Here is a 27957-nt window from a genome sequence, read left to right on the forward strand (position 1 = left end):
AGTAACAAAATTGTTGCCATTTTTACTGCAACGCCGAATTCGGAGTTTGAAGGAAAAGTGAAAGAGTCGCCTCTAACAAAAATCTGGGTGATAAATCCTTCACGTTTGCTAAAGAAATCAGTGGATTTAATGCGGCAAAATCCAGGCTCGAGTTAATCTGCCACAATCCCCATGGAGTACCATGGGCTCCAGAAATGGGGAACCTCACTGCCTTACCACTACTTTTAATCCGCAGACTGAGAGGCGGTAACAGTAAATGATTTTGGTGGTAATGTGGCAGATTTACTGCTGAATTACTGCCAAACTCGTAATGAGTCCAACAAGCACAGCACCCTCCAGCTGACAAGGGCTACACGTACCACTACATGGATATATTTATGTAAGCATTGACAAACTCAGAAAGTTTGTAAGCCCTAAATAACATTGAGTGTGTCTTCAAAAGGCTTACACAGGAATCACTATCTTCCTAGTCCCATGAGGGATATGTCTCCCTCAACACGCACAGGCTACATTTAATCCCATGTAATTCCAAAGTTGCTGAACAGGTTTCAAAAGGCAGATTCATCCAAGATGGTGCTCTCACCAAACAGAAACACACCTGCCTTACTTATAGAGCAGAGCCAATTGTCAACCGCTCACACAGCCCTTCTCTTGCTTGGCTGAGCTGCACTCCAGAGATTAAACATGTAGGATTAGACTATCTCTGAGGGAGGCACATAAGGAATTATACTTGTCATACATCAAGGTGTGTTACTTTCTGTCTCAGCCCTGCTACAGAATGTATAGGCCTCATTAAGTGTCTGGCGGTAGTGGTAAATCAGCTTGATTTATGGTTTGGCAAGCCACACCCAGTAAAATCGCCTATTGCAAGTGGAGATAAAACAGGTGGTAATGGTGACAGTTATTGGTTGGTGGTATTACCTTCCAGTAGAAGTGCAAAGGGACTCCAAAAATGGAGACTAAACCTAACTCTAAATCAGGTTGTGTTCATTTCTTACTACCCGAGGTAACAGTATTTGAGTTTGACATATTACCACAGTTAATACCGCCAAGCGTATAATGAGGCCCTTAGTGTTCTTAAAATAAAAAAGCATTGAAAGAGTGGAAGAAGGTTATCTTTTCTGGAAGAGAAACACTAGTGGACCAATCTTCCCCCATCAACATCTGAGACACAGAGAATCGTCTTGCTTTTACAAAGGGTCTTAAACCATCATTTTTAAATCTACCAGACTGTTGTGATGTTATGGCAGGGATTTTGGTCCTCTTCACGTCCAGTATAGGCAGTGGCGCAGGCAGCTTTTGGTGCTGGTGGGTGTGGATAATAGACCACCACCAGCAGGCAGGGGGGCGCCCTGTGAACCAGGGGAGAGCCTGAGGGGCCAGCCACCTCCACGTGCAATGAGCCTGGTTCCGCCACTGCGTATAGGCCGAGTATAGGTCACAAGGCTTCAGAAAGATTTTATGAGATTTTGTGGCCTTTTGCTGGGTTATACCTTTCACCTTATACTAACAACAGGAGGGGTCAACATGCTATACCTCAAGTCCATCACACCCTAAAAAAAGGGCAGCACTTTAAATTTGCATTTGTTGAAACTCAAGCGGGTAGAATCGCAAAACTTGTGTGGGCGCAAATGACATGATGCGCTATCACATCGCATCACTCTCACCAAAACAAGATGTTCGCTAGTCTGAAAGGTCATTTGGCTGTGCTCATCTTCTGCTCCTTTTCTGCATTTGCGCGGATTAGGGGGCGCTTGAGCGCATTTTAAAGCACAGCCTGTATCCAGACTGCGGATCCACTTTAAAATGCGCAAAAAAAGGCATCCCGCTTGGCCTATGTGGAACAGGCTCAGTGGGATGCACAATGAATGACAGGGCCGACCCTGACCTTGTTATGCATTTTTATTTTATTTAAAGTAGAACAGTAGTGGTATGAACCACTGCTGTCCCATTTACATTTTCTTCCATCACGTATCGATAGAAATGCTTTTCTTTGCTTGTTTGCATTCCACAGTGGCGGGGCGTCACTGCGGAATGCGCTGCCAGCAGCCACCTGGGTGACTGGGACTGAGGCCTGTCATACATTAGTGTCGAGAGCCTACTCCCGATTCTAATGTATGCAAGGGTGCTGGCCAGTGCAGCTTTTACTCTGCCACACAGCCCCCAGGAAACAGGCCGGTCACCTTTGTGAATAAGGTGTTCTGTGCTTTTTAAACGTATGTTCATATTTGAGAACCTGATCCGAGTTGTCATCTTTCAATAAAAATGGTTACAGGAAGATCATTTTAACTCAGGATAATTGCCTTTAATGACTAGAATACTGTGCATTGTCATTAACACCAAATGTAGAAAATAAGAATTTTGTTTTCTAATGCTCAATCCAGAACATACTAGGGATAGTTCGATGTTAGCTGGAATACTCAAGGCAGGGGTATTGTGCAGAGCAAATATAAAACAGGCGTCCAGAAAAACCTAAGATAAAATAAGATACATGAAGAATCACCGGTTTCATGGGAGATGGTGTTGAAGTCCTAATTCATTATGACGTCAGCAAGATCGTATTTTCAACCATGTTTCTGATATTAAGTCTGGAACAGGCACAGCAAAGCTCAGCAAAAACTGTTCATCTGTTATACCCATGAGGGAAAGATATACTAGGCCAAAGGCTGATATTAAACTTAACACTTTATTGTGCAGTGCAAACATATATTTAAGTCTTATCATTCCCAGACATATCAACTCCCAACCTAATGCAAAAATATTTAATTCACATTGCATTAAAAACCTAAATCAATATTCTAAACATGGATTAGGTTCAAAACACAAGGGAAATCATGCTTACAAAGATTTCTGGCTCAGGCACAGAATCTTGTAGGGTGCCATTTGCATCACTTTCATCGGCGCAGCTTAACGTTATTTATACTTTATCCTTTAATCCTGACACTGCAGGATTTCCTCAATTCTGATTGTTATTAATCTATCTGCTGCTTACGACACTGTGGACCATCCTACTCTTCTCTCAACCCTTTACTCTCTATGCTTTTCTAGTTCTGTTCTTCCCTTGTTTTCTTCTGTCCTCACGGACCGTTTCTTTTCAGTCTCTGGTCTGGTAAAACGTCTCCCTGGCCCTCTTCTCTTTTCTCTGTATACCACACCCCTCTCATCTATTCTTGTGGTGTCATCCCACTTTTATGTGCATGACTCCCACATTGAAGTCTCCTTTTTGGCCTTTTCCGATTCTCTGCACTTGAAAATCTCATCCTGTATACTTGATATTAAGTCCTGGATGAGCACTCATTTTGGCTACCTTAATGCTGCTAAAACTGAAGTTCTATTTTTTCCTTCCTCTTCTGTCCCCCCGCCCCCTTCTTTCATCATGTTTCCCCCTCCTTCCCTTCCTTTCAGTTTCTCTGCCCGTAATCTGGAAGTTACTTTTGACTCTGCTCTTTCCTTTGCCCCACATGTCTCTGCCATCGCAAAGACCTGCTGCTGTCAGTGCTATAACATCCCAAGGGCCTGGCCCTTTCTGACCTTTTATTCAACTAATCTTCTTATTTCTGCTCTTAAATTCTCCTGGCTTGACTACTGTTCCTACCTTCTTATTGGTCTTCCTTCCTATCGTCTTGCCCCATTACGCTCCATTTTCAGCTCTGCTCTCTGTCTGCTATCACCCCGGTCTTTGGTTTTGTCTTTCCTCTTATCCCTCTTTCCTTGCATAGTCATACACTGTTCCACTTTCTAACCATTGTCTATAAATACACCAGTGGCCTCACCCTACCCTATCTGTACCCTCTAGGTCTCTTCAATCCACCAACCAGTTCCTTCTCTCTGCCCCCAAACCCTCTGCTTAAATCCTGTTACACTCCTTTTCTTTGCTGGCTCCCTCCCCTTTGATTTTAGAACCCCTGAATCCCTCTATCTTTTACACGCTTGTCTTAAATATTTTTTTATTAGTTCTGATCTTTATCTCTGATCTCTGTTCCTCCCTTAAACCTTAAATATTTTTTTTATCATGGATCATTTGTTTATTCACTGGTTTTTGTACCACTTTGTTTGTGCAGCGCTTTGGTGAAAGTGCTTTATAAATGTAATAAAATACAAATATACAAAAACGGATTTGTTGGAATACACAATACGTGAAAATAATCCATGTTTCTTCCTCTAGAAAGTTATTAAGTGTATTGTTTGAAGAATTATGACATCCTGAAGTATTTTGACCTAGCTACATGCTGAAGTAAATATCCAGATGTAGATTTAATTAATTTAGCACCACTATGAGTAACGGACATGAGCCACACTGTCAGAATTGTGACATGAATCTCCTACGTTTTTCGATGCAGGTGAAATAAATTGAGCAGCACAGATGTCTTCTGAGCTCAACCTATGTGGGATTCGCTCATGCATTTTCAAACCGAATACTACAGTGCATAATTTCTTGGTCGAATTGTTGGCTTGTATTGATAGGCTGTTGGGCAGAGATTGATTCAATGTTATTTAGTGATTCGATTTTCTGAAAGGTATAGCATGGTGGGGAATCGTCAAGATCAATTCTTCCATCCCAAATCATCTAAAAATCACAGAGTATTATAGAGGACTCCTATTCCCCTAAATGGAGAGGAATAGAGGACTCCTATTCCCCTAGATGGAGAGGAATAGAGGGCTGCTTTTCCCCTAGATGGAGAGGAATAGAGGACTGGTATTGCCCTAGATGGAGAGGAATAGAGGGCTGCTATTCCCCTAGATGAAGAGGACTAGAGGGCTGCTTTTCCCCTAGATGGAGAGCATTAGAGGACTCCTATACCCCTAGATGGATATGAATGGAGGATTCCTATTCCACTAGATGGAGAGGAGTAGCAAACATTGTCTTGATATTGCCCAGAGGATTCCTATTGCCCTAGATGGAGAGGATTAGAGGACTCCTATTCCCCTAGATGGAGGGGAATAGAGGACTCCTATTCCCCTTGATGGAGAGGAATAGAGGATTCCCATTCCCCTAGATGGAGAGGAATAGCAAACATTGTCTTGATATTGCCCAGAGGATTCCTATTCCCCTAGATGGAGAGGAATAGAGGACTCCTATTCCCCTTGATGCAGAGGAATAGAGGATTCCTATTCCCCTAGATGGAGAGGAATAGCAAACATTGTCTTGATATTGCCCAGAGGATTCCTATTCCCCTAGATGGAGAGGAATAGAGGACTCCTATTCCCCTTGATGGAGAGGAATAGGGGATTCCTATTCCCCTAGATGGAGAGGAATAGCAAACATTGTCTTGATATTGGCCTAGACGTTAGAGACCATGTGGTCTGAAATTTTACCATTTTAAAACAACAGGACTATTGAATGTAGTCAAGTAATGCAGGTAGTCAATCTCCCATAAACACAATGGGCCTCATTACGACCCTGGCGGAAATGGAAAAATGATGGCGGAAATGCAATACCGCCATCGAACACCGCTCGTTGCGATTATGACCCGTCACCGTAAAGTACGATGCCATTAGCGACACCGCAGTGAACGGCAACGCTAACTGCACCAAGTACGCGCACGCGCGCCTTGCAAAACCGGAATCACCGCCATGGCGCAACGGTACGCGAATTCTGACCCTAGCGGACATGTACTGAACGCCATCAAGCACGTCGTAAAGTACCATTCCGCCATGGCGAGAAATACGGCATCGTGAACCAACCGTAAATGGCCCACTGAGTGCCTGTACTCCACTCCCTGGCCACATTGCACAACTCCTGGCAGGCGCAATGTACTCACACTATGCAACCAGTGAAATCTACAATTCACCCATGCATGCCAACGTAGAAATGCATGCAGGGGCTCAAAGCGCCCCGTGAGTGGGCATCCATGTACGGCATGTCACCATAGCCGTACTGATGCAGCACAGGCATGTGAAGGTACAATACATCAAAATGAAAATCAAGAACACATGACACAAAACAACAGTAGTCCCCCATCGCTTGCCACCAGCGCAAGGCAACATCCAAAACAGCATCCTGAGGGGGATTGCACCAGCCCTGTACTCTTGCCAGTAAACAAACCAACCATCAGCAGAAGCATGTACCACACAAGTTGGCAGAGTGACTGAGCAGCCAGGCTCATCCCAAGAGGGGCCGATGGGAGCTGCAGGGCACAGATGGCATGAATACAGAAGCTATTCCAATGGACATGACCCCAGTCCCCCTCCAACAAACGCACGCAAACACAGTCACCTGTGACCAGCCACATTCTGAACATCCCATCATTCCACCAATCGACCTGGCTGACAGGCACCAGTCGGCCAAAAGCCAATCCCCCGCCCCTGAACAGCACATCATGTAAACAGTCACAATGGCAGCCCCTATCCGTGACCATACTGTGCTACGTAGGCAAACGCGGCCAGTACTGTACCACACAACTCAACTCAGAAGGCGGAACACAATGCAGATCATCTCGCAATACATACCGCCACAAATCGAAAATCGCCACATCACCTGCAAAGAATAACGCAACACGACAAATATCGGAATACAATTTAAATGCACATCCAAATGACAAAGGCCCCACAGCAATTTGCAAAATAACACCAAAACAACCATCATCACCGAGGGCTGCATCTGCAATAATTGACCAGCTTCCACTTGTGTGACGCCCTGTACCATCATGGCACACAGGGCCTACATCCACGTTCCAAAAGGCAACATGGAAGCGGCAAGAACCGCAGGTCCGTCCCATGAGGCAGGCACTAGTCGAGCTGAAAGGCCGAAATGTTGCACCTAGCCACCAGTACAGCGTAAGGGCATGTGGCCCATTGGCGATCGTCCCATAAGATCGAAATGGTGCTCCACTGATTCACCCGAAGCTGCAGGTGTCGAGAGTAAAAACCATCTGGAGGAGTGGCGTAGAGATGGCATCTGCAATAGGGCAGGAGATACCTGTCACCCAAAAGAAACACAAATTAACCGATTGCATTACGGGACTCATGATGCATTACAATCTTCATTCAACACACCAAATCCACACCCATATGCATGCTAGCCCACTCCAAAGGAATATACAGACCCCTAAATCAGTATCGATTCATAACGAAATCAATCGAGGTAAATACACCATTGGCAACGTCGGTTACTGTGCATGCGTCCGTCAAGATAGAACCCATGACATGGGATTAGTAACGTGCCTAGACACAAGTGTATGAAGGCGCGTCGAGACAGGGAGGATCCGACAAGGGCAGATAGACGTAAGTCCCACTATGGCAGCCTTGCATCACATAGCGCAGGGGAAGGGGAGTGATTCAAAAAACCCATGTACATGGCAGACCCTAAACGGAATCATCTGTCCATGCATCCATTCATCATTCCCTCATCCCGCAATGAAAACGCATGAATATTCACTCACATAATATGTGAAACTTCCATCGCGTCTGTGCGTAATGCAGTCTGCAAAAACCACTGTGCTCCTGGCCGGATCTGTAGTGTTGTGAAGCAAGATGGATTTGGGAACGTCCTGCCTTATCGTCCACTACGCTATTGCGCATCCCATTCAATTCATATCATTCATTGCTTGCTCGTTATGGGCCATGTCCCAAGGACATTCTACAATAGAACGTTACATTTCCAGCCAGACCTGTGGGCGTATCCTCGCCGCTACTTCAAAACCAAAAATGCTGGCCTTCGAATTCCTCACTTGCAACATTACGTCGAAAAGGCTTCTGTGAACGCTTGCATTCACAATTACATCAATGTAGTGCGGCTGTGTGTCATAATGCTAACTGGCTGCAATCACAAATGGGACGCCACGCCCGTCGGTGAAGTACGTTACTGTGCTGCATGAGGGTCGGCCATCGATCGAGCCCTACATACCACTGACTCTTCACAGGTATGTAAGCGGCTGCAATCATAGCATGTGTAACAATGGGAGCATAGCATGAAAATCAGTCAAAGTACATCACACTGCCATCGGGATTTGATACATGATTCCAATCCCAAGATGCCATGCGGCCAAATGCAGCCTTACGTGCGGGACGTGCTCGGCCAGAAGGGATTGCATCTGCCACAGATTCATTCAATCAGCACAGGTGGAGGCCATACAGGCCGACAGCACATATATAGCAGACCCAAACCCCTCCCACAACCACTCCCACTCCAAAATGCTACCGGCAGGACTAGCGATGTTGGGCCTGGGGGACCAGATAGCACTGCAAGTGCTACAACTACAAGAAGACGACGAACAACAACAGGTACAACAACCGGGCGCACAGGGGAGACGGAGGAGAAGGAGGAGGAGGAGGGCAAGGCAGGGTCAGCAAGGCCCACAAGCACTGCCACTACCACCACGCAGGCGGCCCGCAATCCCACGCCTCCGAGCCGATCCGTTCAACCTCACTGCTGAGCAGATCCACACCCTCTACCGTTTGGACCGGGACACCATAATCGCCATTGTGGACATGACACATGCTGACCTCGTGAGCATGATAGATAGCCCAACCGCCATCCCACCCCTACTGAAGGTGGTGTCTGCACTCCACTTCCTGGCCACAGGCACCTACCAGCACACAGTGGGACAGTTGCATGGCATTTCACAGCCACTGTTCTCACGGACACTCTTCCAAGTGCACGATGCCCTCCTGAAGCACGCCGACGACCACATCACACTACCACGCACGTACCAGGAGATTACCAACGCAAAAGTGGGATTCCATGCACTTGGCGGCATCCCGGGTTGCATTGGTGCCATCGACTGCACCCATGTTGAATTGGTTGTCCCACATGCCATGGAGGTCCAGTACCGCAACCGGAAACAATTTCATTCAATCAATGTGCAAATGGTGTGTGACTCCAACAAGATCTTTACGCATTGTTGTGCCAGATTTCCAGGATCTACCCATGATTCTATGGTCCTGAGGAACACAAGAATACCACGCTACATGGAGCGACACGCAGGGCACAGATCCTGGCTACTCGGTGAGTCTCATTCCATGCATGACATCGTGGCCCATTTGATGCGTCAATGACCTTGCAGGAGGGGGGGGGGGCTACTTAGCACTATCATTCCACTGACACCCTTTATTCGTCTCATACAGGTGATGCCGGGTATCCACTGAAGAGATGGCTCCTTACACCAATCCGGAACCCACAGAACGAGCATGAGGAGGACTACAACCATGCCCACTCACGTACCCGTGTGGTCATTGAACAGGCATTCGGCCTACTGAAGGCTCGTTTCCGCAGCCTCAGCAGGTCTGGCGGGGCACTCATGTACAGCCATGAGAAGGTTTCTAAGATGGTCATGGCATGTGTCATGCTGCACAACATGTGCATACGTAGGAATGTGCCCATGCCCCCTGACGCTGTACTGCATGCACCTGAAGATGATGATGATGATGAGGGTGGGGATGTGGAGGCACCTCAAGGAGTCCATGAGGCACAGGATGCACGTGCAATCCGACAGAGCATCATAGATGCATGCTTCTAGCAACCACGCATGGTGCCTATTACACGGAAAGGGGACCTGTGGCACTGTGTGTGTGTAGTACAGGCACATTGTGGACTGTACGCCTATGAAGGCCTCGTACGCAAATATCAATGTCCACACATGTCATTGGATGATAATGAGGTGCTGTATTGTTAATGTGATTTGATTTATACACCCTATGGACCCGCCACCCAGTGAAGCCCAACACACCCCCTCCACCCTACTACCTCCCCCCCCAACACCAGTGTCCAAATATGCATGCTGTCCGTGGTTGGACGCTATTGCAAGCCCCCTCTACGGGTATCAGGGGCACCCCTGCCCGTGGAGCGCAGGTTCCTGCCAGATCTGCGTTGGGGGCTGCCCTGGACGGAACTTGCCACGGATGATGTCTCTGCCTGCTCGCGTCCATGCATGTCTCTGAGGGTTTGTGAGAGCTCCGAGAGCACACGGCGCACAGCAGCAAGTTCAGCACAAACGTCTTTGGACGTCGCATGCAGTTCCCCCCTCAGGCTCTCGGTGCTTTTCTCCATTTGTGCTCTCAGGCTCTCGGTGCTTTTCTCCATTTGTGCTCTCAGGCTCTCGGTGCTTTTCTCCATTTCTCCCCTGAGGCTCTCACTACTTTTCTCTATTTGTGCCCTGAGTGTCTCGGTGGATGTTTCCATGGCTGCCCTGGAACCCCCGCATTCATTTGCATGGTCCTTGAGTAGCGTGGACACTTCCTGCTGTTGCTCGATCAGCAGGTCGAGGGACTGTTGCCTCTGCTGGGCCATGGACATTTGCGGTGGTGTGACAGGGGGGCTGCTCAACACATGTTGCCTTGGCACAGGACTTGTGGGGGTTGGCCAGTCGTCGTCTTCAGGGTGCCCCTGCGTGGTTTCGTCATGGTGTAGGGGATGGAACATGCAGGGGGATTGGGAAAGGTCATGGATGGTACCTACGTCGCCAGCACTGTTTTCCGTGTCGGAGCATGCTGGCATGACAGCTGTGTCACCTATGGTGCTGCTACCACCAGAGGCAGTGCCATCAGATGCGTTCTTTGGGGGGACCTGTGGTGCTGGGGTTGTGGACTTGCTGGCTGCTGGGGTGCCTGTTGCAGTCCCCTCCAGTGTGCTGCCACTTGATTCCTGCTGCTGCCGTGTCTTGATCCTTGCACCTGAGGTGGAGGCTCTTGGGACGTTGGTCCTGGCCCTCTTTGCAGGCGTGCTGGTAGGGGTGTCCTGCAGCTCGTCGTTGGTATCGGACCCTGTGGTGGAGTAAAGAGGGGCGAGCGTTAGTTATGGGTCTGTCGGATTTGGAATGGCAACGTATCAAATGCATTGGGGTGGTACATGAGGCTGATTTGGGACTGGGCCTTGGAGGTGGTCTCATTTTCGTGTGGATTGAGGATGCATTCATTTGGCTGCCTGCAGTTAGGGGGTGCATGCTGCACATGTAGGGGTTGTTTATGGCATCTTGATTGATTTGTTTATTCATTCTGACTTTTAGAGGGCGCTGTCAGGGCAAAGTATGTATTGCACTATGGGGTCACATGGTACTGCACATGTTCGTGTTTTGTGGATTTCGCATTGTTTCTCTTGGCCAACCTACCTGATTCTCCGGATGTCGGCACTCCTTTCTCCATCCCTCCGACTCCCTCTATGCTCTCCATTCCTATGGTGGAGGCGCAGATATCCTCCCAGGGGGTCAACTTGATGGGCGACTCTGAACCCCCCCCGGTAGCTGTGGCGATGTTCCTGTTCGCAGAAAGTATGCTGCGTACGCGGATCCGCAGGTCGTCCCACCGCTTGCGACATTGCTGTGGCGTGCGGGGTGTTGTCCCCACCGCACTTACGCGCTGTGCCACCAGGGCCCATATGGCCTTCTTGTTGGCAAGGGCCGTCCTGGTCATTTGACTGGAGAAGACGACGGCGGCATTTTCCTGGAGGGTCTCGGTGAGCACGGTCAGTTCCTCTCGGGAGAAGTGTACCTGCCGCTTGCGATCACACGCTTTCTTGGCTACCTTTCCCATATTTATTTTTTTAACTGGGGTTGCTAACGGGTTGGGATGTGTGTCAGGGTCGGATTTTTAATGGTTGTGTTGGGATTCGGATTTTATAGTTGTGCGGCGTGCTGTTTCCCGTTCCGGCCACATGCTTTTACTTCCGTTTCCGTATATTTACGGTGCCCGTAATTTGCGGTGCCCGCTCGTTACGGTGACCGCTCATTACGGTGACCGCTAAGATGGGTGGCGGTATTGCACCTGGTGCAGCGTACGGCGGCGGTAAGGGCCGTTTTGGGGTCATTTCCGCCATCGCAGCCTTTCGGATTCCGCCATGGCGTAATGCTCGTGCCCGATGGGTCGTAATTAGCCGCACTTTGCTCCTTCGTGCAATGGCGGAAACGCTATTTACGCTGTTGCGGTCCGGTCAGTCACTTTCCGCCAGGGTCGTAATGAGGCCCAATGTCTATGCAGTAAGAAACCTGAATCGGCCATCAATAGCTTTATTTGTTTACCTATTGATATCCAGTACTAGCTTTAGAACTCGGGCAGTGCCTGTTCTCCTGCCATCAAAGGTAATATGTTGGTTGATGTCACTAATAGACTCAGAGGAAACTTGAGATGGGTGATTGCAAACCGTTTTAAGAACAACACAGGGATATAAAGAAGTATGGATCAAAGAAACACAGGACAAAAACGGGTTGGTATGTTCATTTTATTAATATTATATTTCCTGATGAACAAAATATGAATATGGTCCCAGTTTTTCATCCATCCAACACTTTGAAGAAAATCTGATGATTAAAGCACTGGATTATTGAGGTTTACCTGCCTGTGTAATTTCCAGATAATCTGCTGTTTCCTTACATATGAAGGTGTATACTGTAAACACTTAGAGTGAGATGATATCCTGATATTTTACCAAAATATAATGTATTTTTCTCAATTGCTCTCATAGGGCTGCTGGCTCCTCTCTAAATATTAAGATGTCAACAGCAGAAATTGTGATTTTGACCTGAATCTTCTTCTGATACAGGGCAAAATATTTGGGTGCGTCCTCAATAAATTAAATGCTCTACATAGAGTGCAAATAATAAAGGTGAGACAGCAGGCAAACCCCGTGTGTGCCCATTTTTATTTGGAAATTATCAGACAACAACCAAACCTTACACACTCTTACGGTTGTTTTGTGTTGTGATCTTGATGGTCGTGTAGATGAAGATACCTCCGTCCCCAAGTACCACACTGGTAAGAATAATATCACTACCAATGCAATTCTTGAGGCCACAGGTGTGGAGTGCCGTCAAGCTGGAACCAGGAACACCGGAAGGACCCCCTGACCGCTGTAAGGCAATAAATGATTAGGGCAGACAGTCAAAATGATCACAATGCAATATGGTGGAAGAAGCTAAAGGGCTTACCCAAATGTGCTGGTCAGGATGCCTCAAAGGGTTAGGGGAACAGAAGGGTCTTTGTGGGTACTCTTGATGGAATACACCTATAGGTCAGGTAGCCAGTGGATGATCCGTAAACAATCCGTTAACAGTCCAGGGTCTAAAGCCAAGAAATCAATAACCAAGGTCCAATATCCAAAGTTCAAATGTTTGTGCAAATCCAAAGGTTGTGAAGTCTGAAGATTAAAGTTCGCCTGAGCCTGAGGAAGAGACCAAAAGCAATCCGTGAAACGTTCCGTGGTCAAAGAAATCCGAATTCTAAGCGAGATCCAAAAACGCTGTGCAGCACTCTGAAAAGCAGCTGTGAAGCGTTTGTTCCGCGTTTCCCCTGTCCTTTTGACTGTGTTGAATTGATCACGTGATACAGTCACGAGGGAAACACGGGTCCATGTCATGTGACCTTCGACGCTGCATGGGGAGTCTGCCGGCGATTGGCCGTCTGTTGCCGGCGTTTGGTCACCTGATCGGAAGCACTTCGTGCGCTGGATCGTAGTCCTTGGGCGCCCGTGGACGGGTGCCGTCCTGGAGAGAAGCGCCATGGCAGATTCCAATGTAGGAAAGGTCGTAGCCGTCCTTGGTAATTCAGTTGCTGAGTGCGATGAATGTTATGGGGTACACGCTGTATGAAGTGTGCATGGTTAGGGGTGGTGGACGTGAATCTGGAAGGTTGTCTAGCAATGGTGTGGCAGGGAGGAGGCGTGACAGAGTCCCCCCCCAACGGCTCACGACCCCGTGGGCTGGAAGGATGGTCCCGATGAAAACGAGCAACCAAAAGCGGGGCCCGTACATCCCGAGAGGAAACCCAAGAGCGATCCTCAGGACCATACCCCAACCAGTCCACCAGGTACTGCAACTGACCCCTACAGAGGCGGGAACCCAAGATGGCACTGACCTCAAATACGTCAGGGGATGACACTGAAACAGGAGCAGACGGTGTAATGATACGGGTAGGAGCAGGGCAGGGCTTGAGCAGGGAAGAGTGAAACACTGGGTGGATCTGCCATGAGGCGGGAACGGAGAGGCGAAAAGCCACTGAGTTAATGACTTTGGAGATCCGGTAAAGACCGACAAAGCGAGGTAGCAGCTTACGGGAACCAAGAATGTTCAAATGTCGGGACGATACCCACACCCGATCCCTCACCCGATACTCCGGAGCAACCAACCGTTTCTTATCGGCCGCTTTCTTCATGGAGACTTGAGATTCCCGCAAATGGACAAGGGTTTGGGCGTGAACAGTGACTAGATCCCGAGCACAGGCATTGGCAACAGGGGTGGCCGTAGGTGTGAAATCTGGGAAAGGAAGGGTACGAGGATGTTGGCCATAAAGGGAATAGAAAGGAGAGAAGCCTGTTGAAGAGTGTAGAGCGTTGTTATAGGCGAATTCCGCCAGGTGCAAGAGATTTAGCCATGTGTCCTGATATTGGAGGGTAAGGCATCGCAAGTACTGTTCTAGGGATTGGTTCACCCTTTCTGTCTGACCATCACTCTCAGGGTGGTAAGCGGAAGAGAAATGCACATCAATGCCCAGCAACTTGGTCAAAGCCCGCCAAAAACGAGAAGTGAACTGGGTACCCCGGTCAGACACTATAACCTGTGGCAGGCCAAAGAGACAGAGATGGATTTGAAAAACAATCGGGCCAGTGCTGGTGCCGTGGGAATCCCTGTGCAGGGCACGAAACGGGCCATCTTGGTATAAGAGTCCACCACCACCCAAATGGTGTCGTACCCCTGTACGCGAGGTAAGTCCGTAATCAGGTCCATCGAAACCGTGTGCCATGGCTTCGGGGGTATGGGTAGTGGTTGAAGTAGACCTAGAGGACGACCCCTTCGGGATTTACATTGGGCACATACTGAGCAGGTATTCATGTGACTCTCTACATCTCGTCTCATCGATGGCCACCAACACCACCGTTTCAATAGATCCAGGGTACGGCGTTGTCCCTGATGGCCATTGATTGTAGCGTCATGCGACCAGTTCAAAGCCTGGGTGCGCGTGTCACTTGTGGGCAGGAATAGTTTCCCATGTATAAACGGTAAGCCGTCCTAAACTATAAGATCCCATTCACTGACTGCATGACTATTGTGAACAACCCAGTGGCGTATGGTAGTTAACATGGACGGTGAGGGGGTGCAGGCAGAGATAACATGGCCTTCTTCTAACAAGGTATCTGGGAACAAAGGAAGGGATTCCCCCCCTGGGGAGCGGGAGAGAGCGTCTGCTTTACCATGAACCACCCCGGGTCGGTGCTTTATTACAAAATCGTATGCAGCAAAAAACAGATGCCAGCGTACTTGACGGCTATTCATGCATTTCAGGGAAGCCAAATCCTGTAGGTTCTTGTGGTCGGAATAAATGGTGGTTTGGTGCTTAGCCCCTAGAAGATGATGCCGCCATGTCTGCATCGCGTCTTTAATGGCCAATAGTTCCTTCTCCGTCATGGTATGGTGCACTTCGGATGAAGTGAACTTCCGTGAATGGAAAGCCAATGGGTGCAGTCGACCCGTGGTAGGGCAGGCTTGAGAGAGAACTGCACCTAATGCAAACGATGAGGCGTCTGCTTCCAAAACAAAAGGGCGTTCAGGATCGGGGTGCTGAAGAACAGGGGCAGTGGTGAACCTCTCCTTCAAGGTATCAAACGCTGTTTGATGTTCCAGTGATAGTGGACCAGAGGGCTGGTTAGTGCAGTCAAAGGCGCAACAATGGAGGAGAAACCAGTGATAAAACGCTGGTAGAAGTTCGCGAAACCAAGAAAAGACTGCAGCTGTTTGAGTGTAACAGGGACGGGCCAGTCCGTGATAGCGCGGACCTTAGATTGGTTCATGGAGAGGCCCCCAGGTGTAATATGGAATCCTAAGAACTCAACTTTGGTGGCGTGAAACAGACATTTTTCAGGTTTAGCAAAGAGTGCGTTCTTTTTGAGGCGGGACAGGACTTCTCTGACGTGAATGACATGCTCTTCCAGAGTGGGGGAGAAGATCAGGATATCGTCTAGATAGACCACTACATATACATCTAGGATATCACTGAACAAATCGTTTATGAAATGTTGGAAGGTGGCTAGGGCGTTGCAAAGCCCAAAGGGCATCACCGTATATTCATACAGTCCTTGTGGGGAGCAGAACGCCGTCTTCCACTCGTCCCCTTCTCGCATACGGATCAGATTGTAAGCCCCACGTAAGTCTAGTTTTGTGTAGATAGATGCGTGAGACAATCTGTCCAACAACGTGGAAATGAGCGGGATGGGGTATCTGTTCTTAATGGTGATGGAATTTAGCCGCCGATAATCGACGCAAGGGCGCAGATCACCTTCTTTCTTCGGAACAAAGAAAATGGGACTTGCTGCTGGGGAAGAAGAGGGGTGGATGTGACCTAACCGTAAGGCCTGTTGGATGTAATCCTTCAGGGCTTGTTCTTCTGATTGGGACAGTGAGTATATGCGACCCCTCTGTACCGGAGCTCCCAGTATTAAGTCGATGGGGCAGTCATACGGGTTGTGAGGCGGTAGGCCCTCTGCTGAGGCTTTATCAAACACCATATGGAAGTCCTGGTATGCTGAGGGTATCCCGGCTGTGACGGCCCCAACAGTATGAGATAACGTGGCAGTGGTTGTGGGGATACCGTCTTCCAAGGTTAGGGAAGCCACGGCTCCTAGTACTCTTGCGGGACTGGACAAAGATTCCGACTCTACCAGGCAAAAATGCTGACAGACCTCAGATTCAAAAACACTTGTCCGGTAATCCAATTGATCAGAGGCTTGTGTTGTTTCAGCCACGGTATCCCGAGGATAATCCCGAACTGAGGGGTAGTGATCAGATCAAAGGTTAATGTTTCTCTGTGGGTACCTTGGATTACGACTTCCAAAGGAGCAGTCTGTTGCTTGATGGGGCCGGAAGCGAGGGAAGTACCGTCTACGGCCTGTACTGGTTCAGGACGTTCTTTGGTGATCAATGGTAGGTTGAGTTGTTGAGCCAGTGTGATGTCAATAAAACAGCCAGTGGCACCTGAATCGATAACAATCTGAACCAAATGCATGCGTTCCCGGGCTGGGATCAGCATAGCCTGGACCACCACTGGTTTAATGGGACCAAAAGCGATATCAGAGGGGGTTAGTGGAATGTTCGCCCGTACCCCCGATCTCAGGGGCGAGCCTTCTGAAACCCCGGATTTTTGTTTTTGGGTCGGCGAGGACATTCTTTTACGTAGTGGCCGCTGATACCGCAGTAGAAACAAGCATTGTCAGTACGTCTACGTTCCCCTTCAGTATGAGTAATGGGGCTACGGATCACGCCTACTTGCATGGGTTCTGGGGTTTGATCAGTTGAGGGGTAAGTGTGATGACCGGAAAAACCTGCTTCTGCCCTTCGCTCAGTCCTTTCGGGCATCCACCTGTAAAGCCAGAGCAACCAGATCTGAATAGATAGCCGGAAGGGATGGGACGACTGAGAGGGCATCCTTCAAGGCGCTACTCAGACCCCTATAGAATACAACCGCCTTTTTGTTTTCAGGCCAAGACGTCTCCGCAGACAGCTGGTTAAAGCGGGTTATGTACTCTATAAGCGTCTGTCTGCCCTGAGTGAGGTCCAAAAGTTCCAAGTCCTGGGATTGTGCCCTATATCTGGTGTTGAAGACTTTTGCCATTTCATTAACCAGGTGGTCGAAGTTGTTTAGGGCAGGATGGTCACTTTCTAATAAGGGATTGCCCAACTGGCTGCCACTCCTGAGAAATGCGAGAGTAGGAAAGCTGCCTTAGTTCGGAATCAGGAAATGCCAAGGGCCGGCACAAGAAATGGAGCTTGCACTGATTTAAGAAAGTGCGATATTTCCTAGGGTCTCCATGGAACCTTTCGGGGGCTGCCAGGGGAATGGGGCTAGGGAGTACCACAGGAGGGGGCAGAGAGGGAGCCAGAGGAACTGTGGTAGGAACAGGGTTCTGGGGGGCAGCGTCCCCGAATTCGGCATCAACGGGTAAAGGATGTTGGACGCTGTTTAAGGCGTCCAATCTATGGTGAATAGCGGTGGTAGCTGTGGCCTTATCAGTCCTAAGGGCTGTGACTGCTTGCATTAAAGCGGCCACTGGGTCCCCGGCAGAAGTATCCATCTGGACGACCAAAAGGCTTCACAGTCTGTTGTGATCTTAATGGTCGTGTAGATGAAGATACCTCTATCCCCAAGTACCACACTGGTAAGAATAATATCACTACCAATGCAATTCTTGAGGCCACAGGTGTGGAGTGCCGTCAAGCTGGAACCAGGAACACCGGAAGGACCCCCTGACCGCTGTAAGGCAATAAATGATTAGGAAAGACAGTCACAATGATCACAATGCAATATGGTGGAAGAAGCTAAAGGGCTTACCCAAATGTGCTGGTCAGGATGCCTCAAAGGGTTAGGGGAACAGAAGGGTCCTTGTGGGCACTCTTGATGGAATACACCTGTAGGTCAGGTAGCCAGTGGATGATCCGTAAACAATCCGTTAACAGTCCAGGGTCTAAAGCCAAGAAATCAATAACCAAGGTCCAATATCCAAAGTTCAAAAGTTTGAGCAAATCCAAAGGTCGTGAAGTCTGAAGATTAAAGTTCGCCTGAGCCTGAGGAAGAGACCAAAAGCAATCTGTGAAACGTTCCGTGGTCAAAGAAATCCGAATTCTAAGCGAGATCCAAAAACGCTGTGCAGCACTCCAAAAAGCAGCTGTGAAGCGTTTGTTCCGCGTTTCCCCTGTCCTTTTGACTGTGTTGAATTGATCACGTGATACAGTCACGAGGGAAACGCGGGTCCACGTCATGTGACCCTCGACGCTTCACAGGGAGTCTGCCGGCGATTGGCCGTCTGTTGCCGGCGTTTGGTCACCTGATCGGAAGCACTTTGTGCGCTGGATCGTAGTCTCCGGGCGCCCGTGGACGGGTGCCGTCCTGGAGAGAAGCGCCATGGCAGATTCCAATGTAGGAAAGGTCGTAGCCGTCCTTGGTAATTCAGTTGGTGAGTGCGATGAATGTTATGGGGTACACGCCGTATGAAGCGTGACTGGTTAGGGGTGGTCACGTGAATCTGGAAGGTTGTCTAGCAATGGTGTGGCAGGGAGGAGGCGTGACATTTTGCCACATATTGCCCTGACCACACTGAATGTATAAAGCCACGTTTTCATCAAGGCTCAATGACATACCCAAGATACTGAATCAAAAGCTTTCTCGGCATCAAACAAGAGGGCAACAAGTCCGCCCACTATCCCTATAAAAGCAATTCTAGTAATACATATTCAAACATATTCAACAGTATCCCTAATAGGTATTAAAACACGTTCCTGTGGTGATACAATATGACTAATACCTTGCTGTATTTAGTTGGATAAATGTTTAGCATGGAGCTGTGCAACCTCATACAATGAGTCTAATAGGGCGACAGGAGGAATAAGCTCTCTGGGTTTTAATGTGGAAAAGTCGACATAATAGTCTTACTCAAAGGTCGGGGACACAGACCATGAAATATATGCATATTAGTTAAAATCATTACAGGGTAGAGAGCAGTAAAAAAACGTCATACACCGATTATCAGGAAGTTGAGTATCTGATTATGGTGTTGTCAAAGTTGAGAAAGAGTTGTGACATTCATAATCATCCTGCAACTTTTCATATAACAGCAAGTTCAACAAACAAAATCCATATACCCTTCGAATCCACTATGCCCCCAATTCTGCTTTTTGTTCAGGCTTATCTGGTCTGAAACTCCAGAAGATGCATCATCCTCTCAATATATTCAAAGAATGTTGGCCACTTACTACTGTGAGTGGTGGCAGTGGAGCTCGTCCTGTGTCCATGGAGCTTTGAGGATGCTGAGTTTCTCTTGTGGCGATTGTTAGGCAGAAACCTGTGCAGTTCCCTCTGGGACCACTGCAAAAGATTTAGGACTACAGGTGTTTGGCAGTAAACCCACTTGGTAGCAGTCTGTACCACACATATTCACTTGGTAGCTGTGGCTGAGCAGTCAGACTTCCCTCAAGAAGAGTTAGGCAGTATACAGAGTATTCACAATAGGTCAAAAGAACACAATAGAACAAGTAAACACTGACCAGAGCTTGGTGTAAAAGAGATATAATTATTTATTTAAAACCACATCTAGAAAAACACACAGGCACTAATGTTAAGAAGTTCACAAACACGGTCACTAAAAGATATACACTCCCTTAAAAGAATATTATACAAGTCTTAAGTAAAGCCCCCACTTATTTTCAGACAGCGGTGAGCGCTTAACGCAGATGGCACTCTAATAATTCGTTTTTAAAAAGGGAGAGAAAAGCAGAGTATAATTTGAAACAGATCCCAACACTTTCACAAGAACACAACAAGAGAGGAAGGCAAAGTAAAACCGTGAAGTTAAAGTTCCGAGGGCCGGATCCACTTTCAGAGGATCAGAACGAAAGGTGTCCAAGGTCACACGGTTGAAGTGCACAAAAGTCTTGAAAAGGTTCAGAAAGGAGTTGGACCAAAGAAAGAGACCAGTTAGAGGGTCAAGGCGGCCAGCCCAGTCCAGATGGTTAAGGGATTATTATTACCTTGTAGCAATCTTTAGAAAGGGAGGCCTGGTGGACACGGTACCTTAAAGTGGTGAGAATACTCCAGCGGGGGCAGTTGTTCCTGGCAGCGGATGCAAGTCGGTGCTTCGTCCGGGGGAAGAGAAGATCTCATCGGGGAGGAAGACAGGAGTCTGTTGCACTGCCTGGGAAGAAACCAGCCGCGGAGTTTCTCAGGTAAAAGGAGCAGTCCTTTAATTCGCGGTCCAGTGGTAAGTGGCTATCCGGTTGCCCGGGTGCTTGGCACAGGCAATTCGACCACAAGCCGGTCTGGGGTGTGAAGAGAAGAAGGTAAACTGGTTGTGCCCACCAGTCAGGGGAAGAAGCCTCTCCAGCCCGGAGATCTTCTCTGTCGTCAGGAAGTGGTGAGTCGGTTCCGCAGGGCTCCACCGGTGGTGTCGTTGTGGTAGGTCGGCTCAGCTTCTCCCTCGTCGGATTCTGAGGTCCTGTGGCGACTTCTGAAGTTCCAGTCCCCAAAGCCCTGCTTTTATGCAGCATACCCCCATTCACTCAGCCTAGCTGTCAATCAAACATGCTAAGTGGTGAGCTGGCCGGCTCACCACTTGGGCCAATCACACAAGAGTGCGACATGAGTTACCAAGGTAACTCAGTCCAGGGTGCCTAAACCCCCTCCCACACCCCCTGTGGTACCCAGACAGAGTGGCACCACTTTTGGAGGCTTCTGTGGAGAAGCCAGCCAAAAGGTGGAACAAAGGGCTCGACTTGGGTTGGAGTCACAGAAGAGAACACAAACGCCATTTTAGAATCGAATCCTGGCAAAAAATACCAACCGGCGAATTAATATTAATTAAATAAACCGGCGGTATGTTCGAGGCTATGAGAATTAAATAATTAAAGTTGGTAGCCTCGAACAATGGGAAAATCCCATAGGGATATATTCGCGGTCGAATATAAAAAGTAGTATCCACTGCCACCAGCCAAAACTCGATCAGGGGGGACGGAGACGTGCCCCTTCGACTAACAGATCCCGGGGCAATCGAATGCCCCGACCAGTACGTCCACAATATGATGGTTTGTACCGGTTTCTGTTAATAATTTGGGACTAGTAAAGCCAATGGTGACTTTACATGCCCTGGGAGACAGTAGCCAGTCTCAGGGTATGGAGTCTATGGTGGGGTGTCACTATGACACCCCTGTGTTACTGCACGGAGGGTGCTGTGTAACACACATAGTAAAAACACATGAGACCCTATGGAGTAAAGGACCCCATAGCCCATGAAACACATTAACAGTCAAAGGAACACCATAAATCATGTCCAAGAATGGGAGAAAAAGAGTCTCACTCTTGGCAGGAGAAAAAAAACAAACTCCAGAAATCCAGCAAAGCTGCTGGGGGACTCACTAGGTTAGGAAATTCAGCCTAAAGAGAGAATTCTCCCTAACGCTGATGGAGCCTGTGGGCGATGCTTGTGAATTTCCAGTGCATGCAGAATCTTGATGCCATGCAGCCCCGCCATATCTGGTATTTCTTTCATTTACTCAATCTCGTCAAGCAGGAAGAGTTACTTATTGGTCTGTGAATCGCTGCTCTTTGGTATGTAGAATAATATCTCTAGAAACTTTACCCCTTTTAACCATGAAGCTGGTTTCATCATTGTTATACGCTTCAATGTTAAAAACATGTTAATGTTAGGGTGGATAATGTAAAACATGAAATAAGTGCCAAGCTAAGCGATCGAATCACACAACCATTTTATCCCAGATATCGTTGTCATATATAAAGACCTGTAGTCATTTTTATATTGGCAAAATGCTCTTTTATTTTAATCCTTGCAGGGGGGGAACTTCACTGGACGTGCTTGTCCCATTTCCTTCCTCATAGGGAATTTCAAAATTCTGCTTTAGGAGCAACAGACCGCCTATCTTGCAATGATAACCTTCCATGAGAAAATCATTTGTTTGGTTATTCTATGTTTTGATCATGTGCATTTCTCAGTAAGGCGAGTGTAACTTTCTTTTCACCACAACAAAACATTCTGAAAGTGATCATTAGCATTAATCATTGTAACATTTTAAAAACACCCAATTTACAATGTTAGTGTATCTAAATAATTGCCATTTGTGTTTTCTAATAGCTGTTTTTGCTAAATGAACATAGTAACCCCAACGCCAAGGCATATTTATTTCTCTCTGGGCATGCAGCTGTTAGCAATGGCTGCCGTGGCTGTAGCAATCGTGTACCTGCCACCGTGACTTCCACCCACATAGAAAGAGACAGACATGAACAGAGAGGGAGACTGTTAGCAATGGCTGCCGTGGCTGTAGCAATCGTGCACCTGCCACCGTGACTTCCACCCACATAGAAAGAGACAGACATGAACAGAGAGGGAGACTGTTAGCAATGGCTGCCGTGGCTGTAGCAATCGTGCACCTGCCACCGTGACTTCCACCCACATAGAAAGAGACAGAGGCCCTCATTACGACCCTGGCGGCAAGTGAAAAACGATGCCGGTAAAGGATTACCGGCATCGCTTACCGCTAGATCCTATTACGACCCGAGATAGCGCTATCAGCAGCACCGTAATCAACGGTGCCGCTAACAGCGCCAAGGGAGCGGGCACTCGACCTCCCATGCCGTAAATACCGGCATGGCGCAAAGTGGGGATAATCACGAGCCAAGCGGACATGCTCTTAACGCCCTTGCGAAGGCCGTAAAGTACCTCACTGCCATGGTGCTAATACCGCCATCGCGGATCAACCATAAACCGCCATGTGCAGTGTACCTAAGTGACACAGGTGCACACAATCAACACAGGTGGAGGCAATACAGACTGGCCAAGTACAAAAGGAGCACACCCCACCCCTTCCCACACCCAGTCACACTCCACAATGACTCCAATACGACTAGCAATGTTGGGGCTGGAGGACCTTATTGCAATGGAAGTGCTACAACAACAACAACAACTACTACTACAACAGGCGCAGGAGACGCAGGAGGAGAAGGAGGGCAAGGCAGGGCCAGCAAGCCCCACCAGCACAGCCAGTGCCACCACGCAGGCAGCCCCCAATCCCACGCATCAGAGCCAGTCCATTCAACCTCACCGCTGAGCAGATCCACACCCTGTACCGTTTGGACCGGGACACCATCACCACCATCGTGGACATGATACACGACAATATCGTCAGCATGATTGAAACACCCACCGCCATCCCCCCCTACTGAAGCTAGTGTCCGTGCTCCACTTCCTGGCCACAGGCACCTACCAGCACACAGTGGGGCACTTGCATGGCATTTCACAACCATTATTCTCACGTACGCTGAACCAAGTGCTTGATGCCCTCCTCAAGCACACAGACAACCACATTTCCTTACCACGGTCTGCCCAGGAGATCGCAAACACCAAAGTGGGTTTCCATGCACTGGCCGGCATACCTGGTTGCATTGGTGCCATCGATTGCACCCATGTGGAATTGGTGGTCCCACATGCCATGGAGGTAGTGTACCGCAACCGTAAACTATACCACTCAATCAACGTGCAAATGGTATGTGACTCGAACAGGATCATCACACATTGTTGTGCCCGATTCCCCGGATCAACCCATGATTCAATGGTCCTGCGGAACTCCACAATACTACGCTACATGGAGCGACATGCAGGGCCGAGATCCTGGCTACTCGGTGAGTCTCATGTCATGGCCATGAAAATGTGAAGTAGGTAGGTGATTGACGTACCAATGCATACTTTACCTGTCTGACATGGGGGGGGAGAGATGCATTCTTTACCTGTCTGATAGGGGGGGAGAGATGTATACTTTACCTGTCTGATAGGGGGGGGAGAGATGCATACTTTACCTGTCTGACATGGTGGGGAGAGATGCATACTTTACCTGTCTTATAGGGGGGGAGAGATGCATACTTTACCTGTCTGATAGGGGGGAGATGCATACTTTACCTGTCTGACATGGGGGGGGAGAGATGCATACTTTACCTGTCTGACATGGGGGGGGGAGATGCATACTTTACCTGGCTGCGAGTACCAGAGGTAATGGAGCAAGCTCATACCCTAAAGCAGGCCAGACTTGAGCTGACACCTGACCACATAATGCTAGAAGTGATCAGCCCTACCATGTGAATGAAGCTGTGTTACAACCATTCCACAACCATCTGCATGTGCACTGTACCAAATCAGACCACATCCACCCCAACGCAATGTAGCTACATGCAGTGACCTCAGGCAATACACAGCACCAAACACCATCAACTGAAAGGCCAGTCCCCCATAACTGCGCACAAAGGAGTCACATGGCGGTCATGAACACCAATACACCACTACACTGACACAGAGGCCCAACTGAATTGCATAACAACATTTTTAGTGCTCAGTGAGATCATCATGAGGCTGACAGCAATGGTGCCATGATGAAAGCATTAATATCACTGGACATCTGCCAGATCACCAAAACAACCTCTATGGACTAACACAGTGGATGGGCACTTACAACGTACTGGACCTCCCTGCGTCCACTAGTTGATGGCATGCAAAACTGTCCATAAGGGGAATACACATATAGCGGTCACATCGTGTGACTCCATTCGTGCATGGAAATGGGGCTCAAGGTAAAAGATGAATGCATGCCATGGTGTCACGTAATGATTTGCAATCTGATGTCTTGACTGACACATACATTGTTGCCCACATACAGGTGATGCAGGCTATCCCTTGAGCAGGTGGCTCCTTACCCCAGTCCGGAACCCACAGAACTGGCACAAGGAGGACTTCAATCGTGCACATACACGAACCTGTGTGGTGATTGAGCAGACATTTGGCCTCTTGAAGGCACGGTTTCGCTGCCTCAGCAGGTCTGGTGGGGCACTCCTGTACCGCCATGAGAAGGTGGCAAAGATCGTCATTGGCATGTGTAATGATACACAATATGTGCATCAGATGGAATGTGCCCCTGCCCCCTGACGCTGAACTGCAACCACCTGAAGAAGAGGATGATGAGGGTGGGGATGGGGCAGCACCTCATGGAGGAAGCGATGCACAGGAGGGATGTGACATGCGTCAGACTCTCAATAACCAATGCTTCTAGCACACATGGACGTGAGGTGTCACATAGAGATGGCACTTGGGGCACTGGGTGTGTCTGGGACATGAACACTGTGGACTGTTCACCAATAAAGCACACGTACGCAATGAGCAATGTCCACACATGTGATTTGTGCATAACCAAAAAGTGTATTGAAATAGTGATTTGAATGAACACACCCACTTCCCCCTCCCCCTCAACTCCCCAACACACCCACTCCCCTCTCCCCCTCAACTCCCCAACACACCCACTCCCCCCTCCCCCTCAACTCCCCAACACACCCACTTCCCCCTCCCCCTCAACTCCCCAACACACCCACTCCCCCCCTCAACTCCCCAACACACCCACTCCCCCCTCCCCCTCAACTACCCTTAACATGGTGTGGATGTCAGTGCTCAAGTGCATCATGTGTGATCGTTCCACAGGGCGGCCTCTATTGGCATCCCCCTCTCCCGGCACCCGGTGCACCCCTGTCTGTACGCCGCAGGTTCCTGCCCGATCTGCGGACAGGGCTGGTTCTTGTAGAACTGGCAGCCGAGGAGGTATTGGCCTGCTCACAAGGACGCATGTCCCTCATAGTTTGCACAAGCTCCGAAAGTACATGCCGCACAGCGGCCAGTTCTGCACAAATATCCTTGGAGCTGGACTCTATGGCAGCCTTCACAGTTTCTGCACATTGTTGCATTTCCGCCCTTGCACTTCCACATTCTGCCACATGCTGTGTCAAGAGGGAGGACAGTTGTTGGCGTGTGATGATTTCTTCCATCGACTCCTGTTTTTTTTGGCTATGGATAATGCTAGTGGCGTGTCCATTGTGCTGCTCCCCTCCTGCACATCTGCCACTGGGCATGGAGTGGCCGGCCAAGAATCATCAGGGGATTGCCCCTGTATGCCATCATCATGCTGGCTGCATGGGGACAGGTAGGGGGAATGAAGGGAGGCAGTGGGGGGACCCACAACAACATCATCATCCCCTACATCATTGTCCGAGCTAGCTGCGGTGGCAGCAGTCTCGCCAATTGTGCGGCTTCCTGCAGACCCAGTGCCTTCAGTGGACACCACTTGGTGGATGTTTGTCGCTGGTGGTACCGTGGTGCTTAACTTGGTGCACATCTGTGCCCTGGCCTGTGTTGTGCTGGTAGATTTCGGCTGCTGTGGGGGTTTGCTTTTTGCAGCAGAGGTGGAGGGTCGGTGTGTTGGGACTTCAGACCTGGCCTTCTTGGCATGTGTGGTGGCAGTGTCTTCGTCGGCACTGTCCGAATGAGAGCCTGTGGTGGACCAAAGGAGAGAAAGGGTTAGTGATGGGTCTGCAGACATTGAGCAGGCATTGTGATGGCTGCATTCATTTTGATTACTAGATGGTGCACATTGGAGGCAGTGACATACAGGTTCTCTCCCTCTTAGGTGGTAGAAGCATGGAGGTATGTGGGTGCTTACAGAAAGGGTGTGCATACTGCATGTGTACAAGGTGGAGGTCAACACTGCCTGTAGGCAGTCTTCTGCTAATGTGTCGTGTTAACCCTGTTAGGCATCATTGCACTTTCCAAAAATCTGGACTTCAGTGAGTTTGGCATGGCGAGATTTAAGGCACCTACCTGCGTCACCTGATGTCGGGGCTCCTCTCTCCATTTCTCCGACCCCCTCTATACTCTCTGTGCCTATGGTTGCGGCACATATCTCCTCCCATGGCTGCATTTTGATTGGTGACTCAGCTCCTCCACCAGTTGCCATGCCCAGGTTTCTATTTGCAGACAGTATACTCCTTACGCGGAGCAGTAGATCGTCCCACCTTTTTCTGCACTGTCTTGCATTGCGGGGTGTTGTGCCAACTGCACTGACCCTTTGTGCTACCATGTCCCATATGGCCTACTTTCGTGTTATTACCGGTCTGGTCATCTCTGTCAAGAATACTACGTCAGCATGTTCTTGTAGGGTTTCTGCCAACATATTCAACTCCTCCCTGGAAAAGCGCTCCTGCCGCAGCCGATCTCCGGTTTCTTTCAGAACTTTAGGCATTCTGATGATTGATAGGTGTAGGAGAAGGTTTGTGGAGGTTGGGGGGGGTCAGGTGTCCACTGGTTGAAGAGGAAGGCAATGGATTGTGTTTTAAAAGATGGGCGCTGTGCTCTTTCCTGTTCCTGTGCGGTGACGCAACTTCCGGATCCGCTTATTTGCGATCACAGCTAATTGCGGTTCCTGCTATTTACGGTCACCGCTATTAGCGGTGACCGTTAATATGGAAGGCTAGGGTGGCAGAGGTGCTATTTGCACGGCATACGATGCCGGTAAGTGGCATTTTTATGCCTTTAGCGGCATGGCAGTGTTTCCATTACCGGCATGGCGCAATGCTCGTGTCCGAGAAGTTGTAATGTGCCGCTTTTAGCGGTATCTGGCCAGCACGGACACGGTCATTACGCCATGCCGGTAATGTCCATCACTTACCGCCAGG

Source organism: Ambystoma mexicanum, chromosome 6q, assembly GCF_040938575.1.
Source record: "Ambystoma mexicanum isolate Mex_15411 chromosome 6q, UKY_AmexF1_1, whole genome shotgun sequence".
NCBI classification, from domain to species: domain Eukaryota; kingdom Metazoa; phylum Chordata; class Amphibia; order Caudata; family Ambystomatidae; genus Ambystoma; species Ambystoma mexicanum.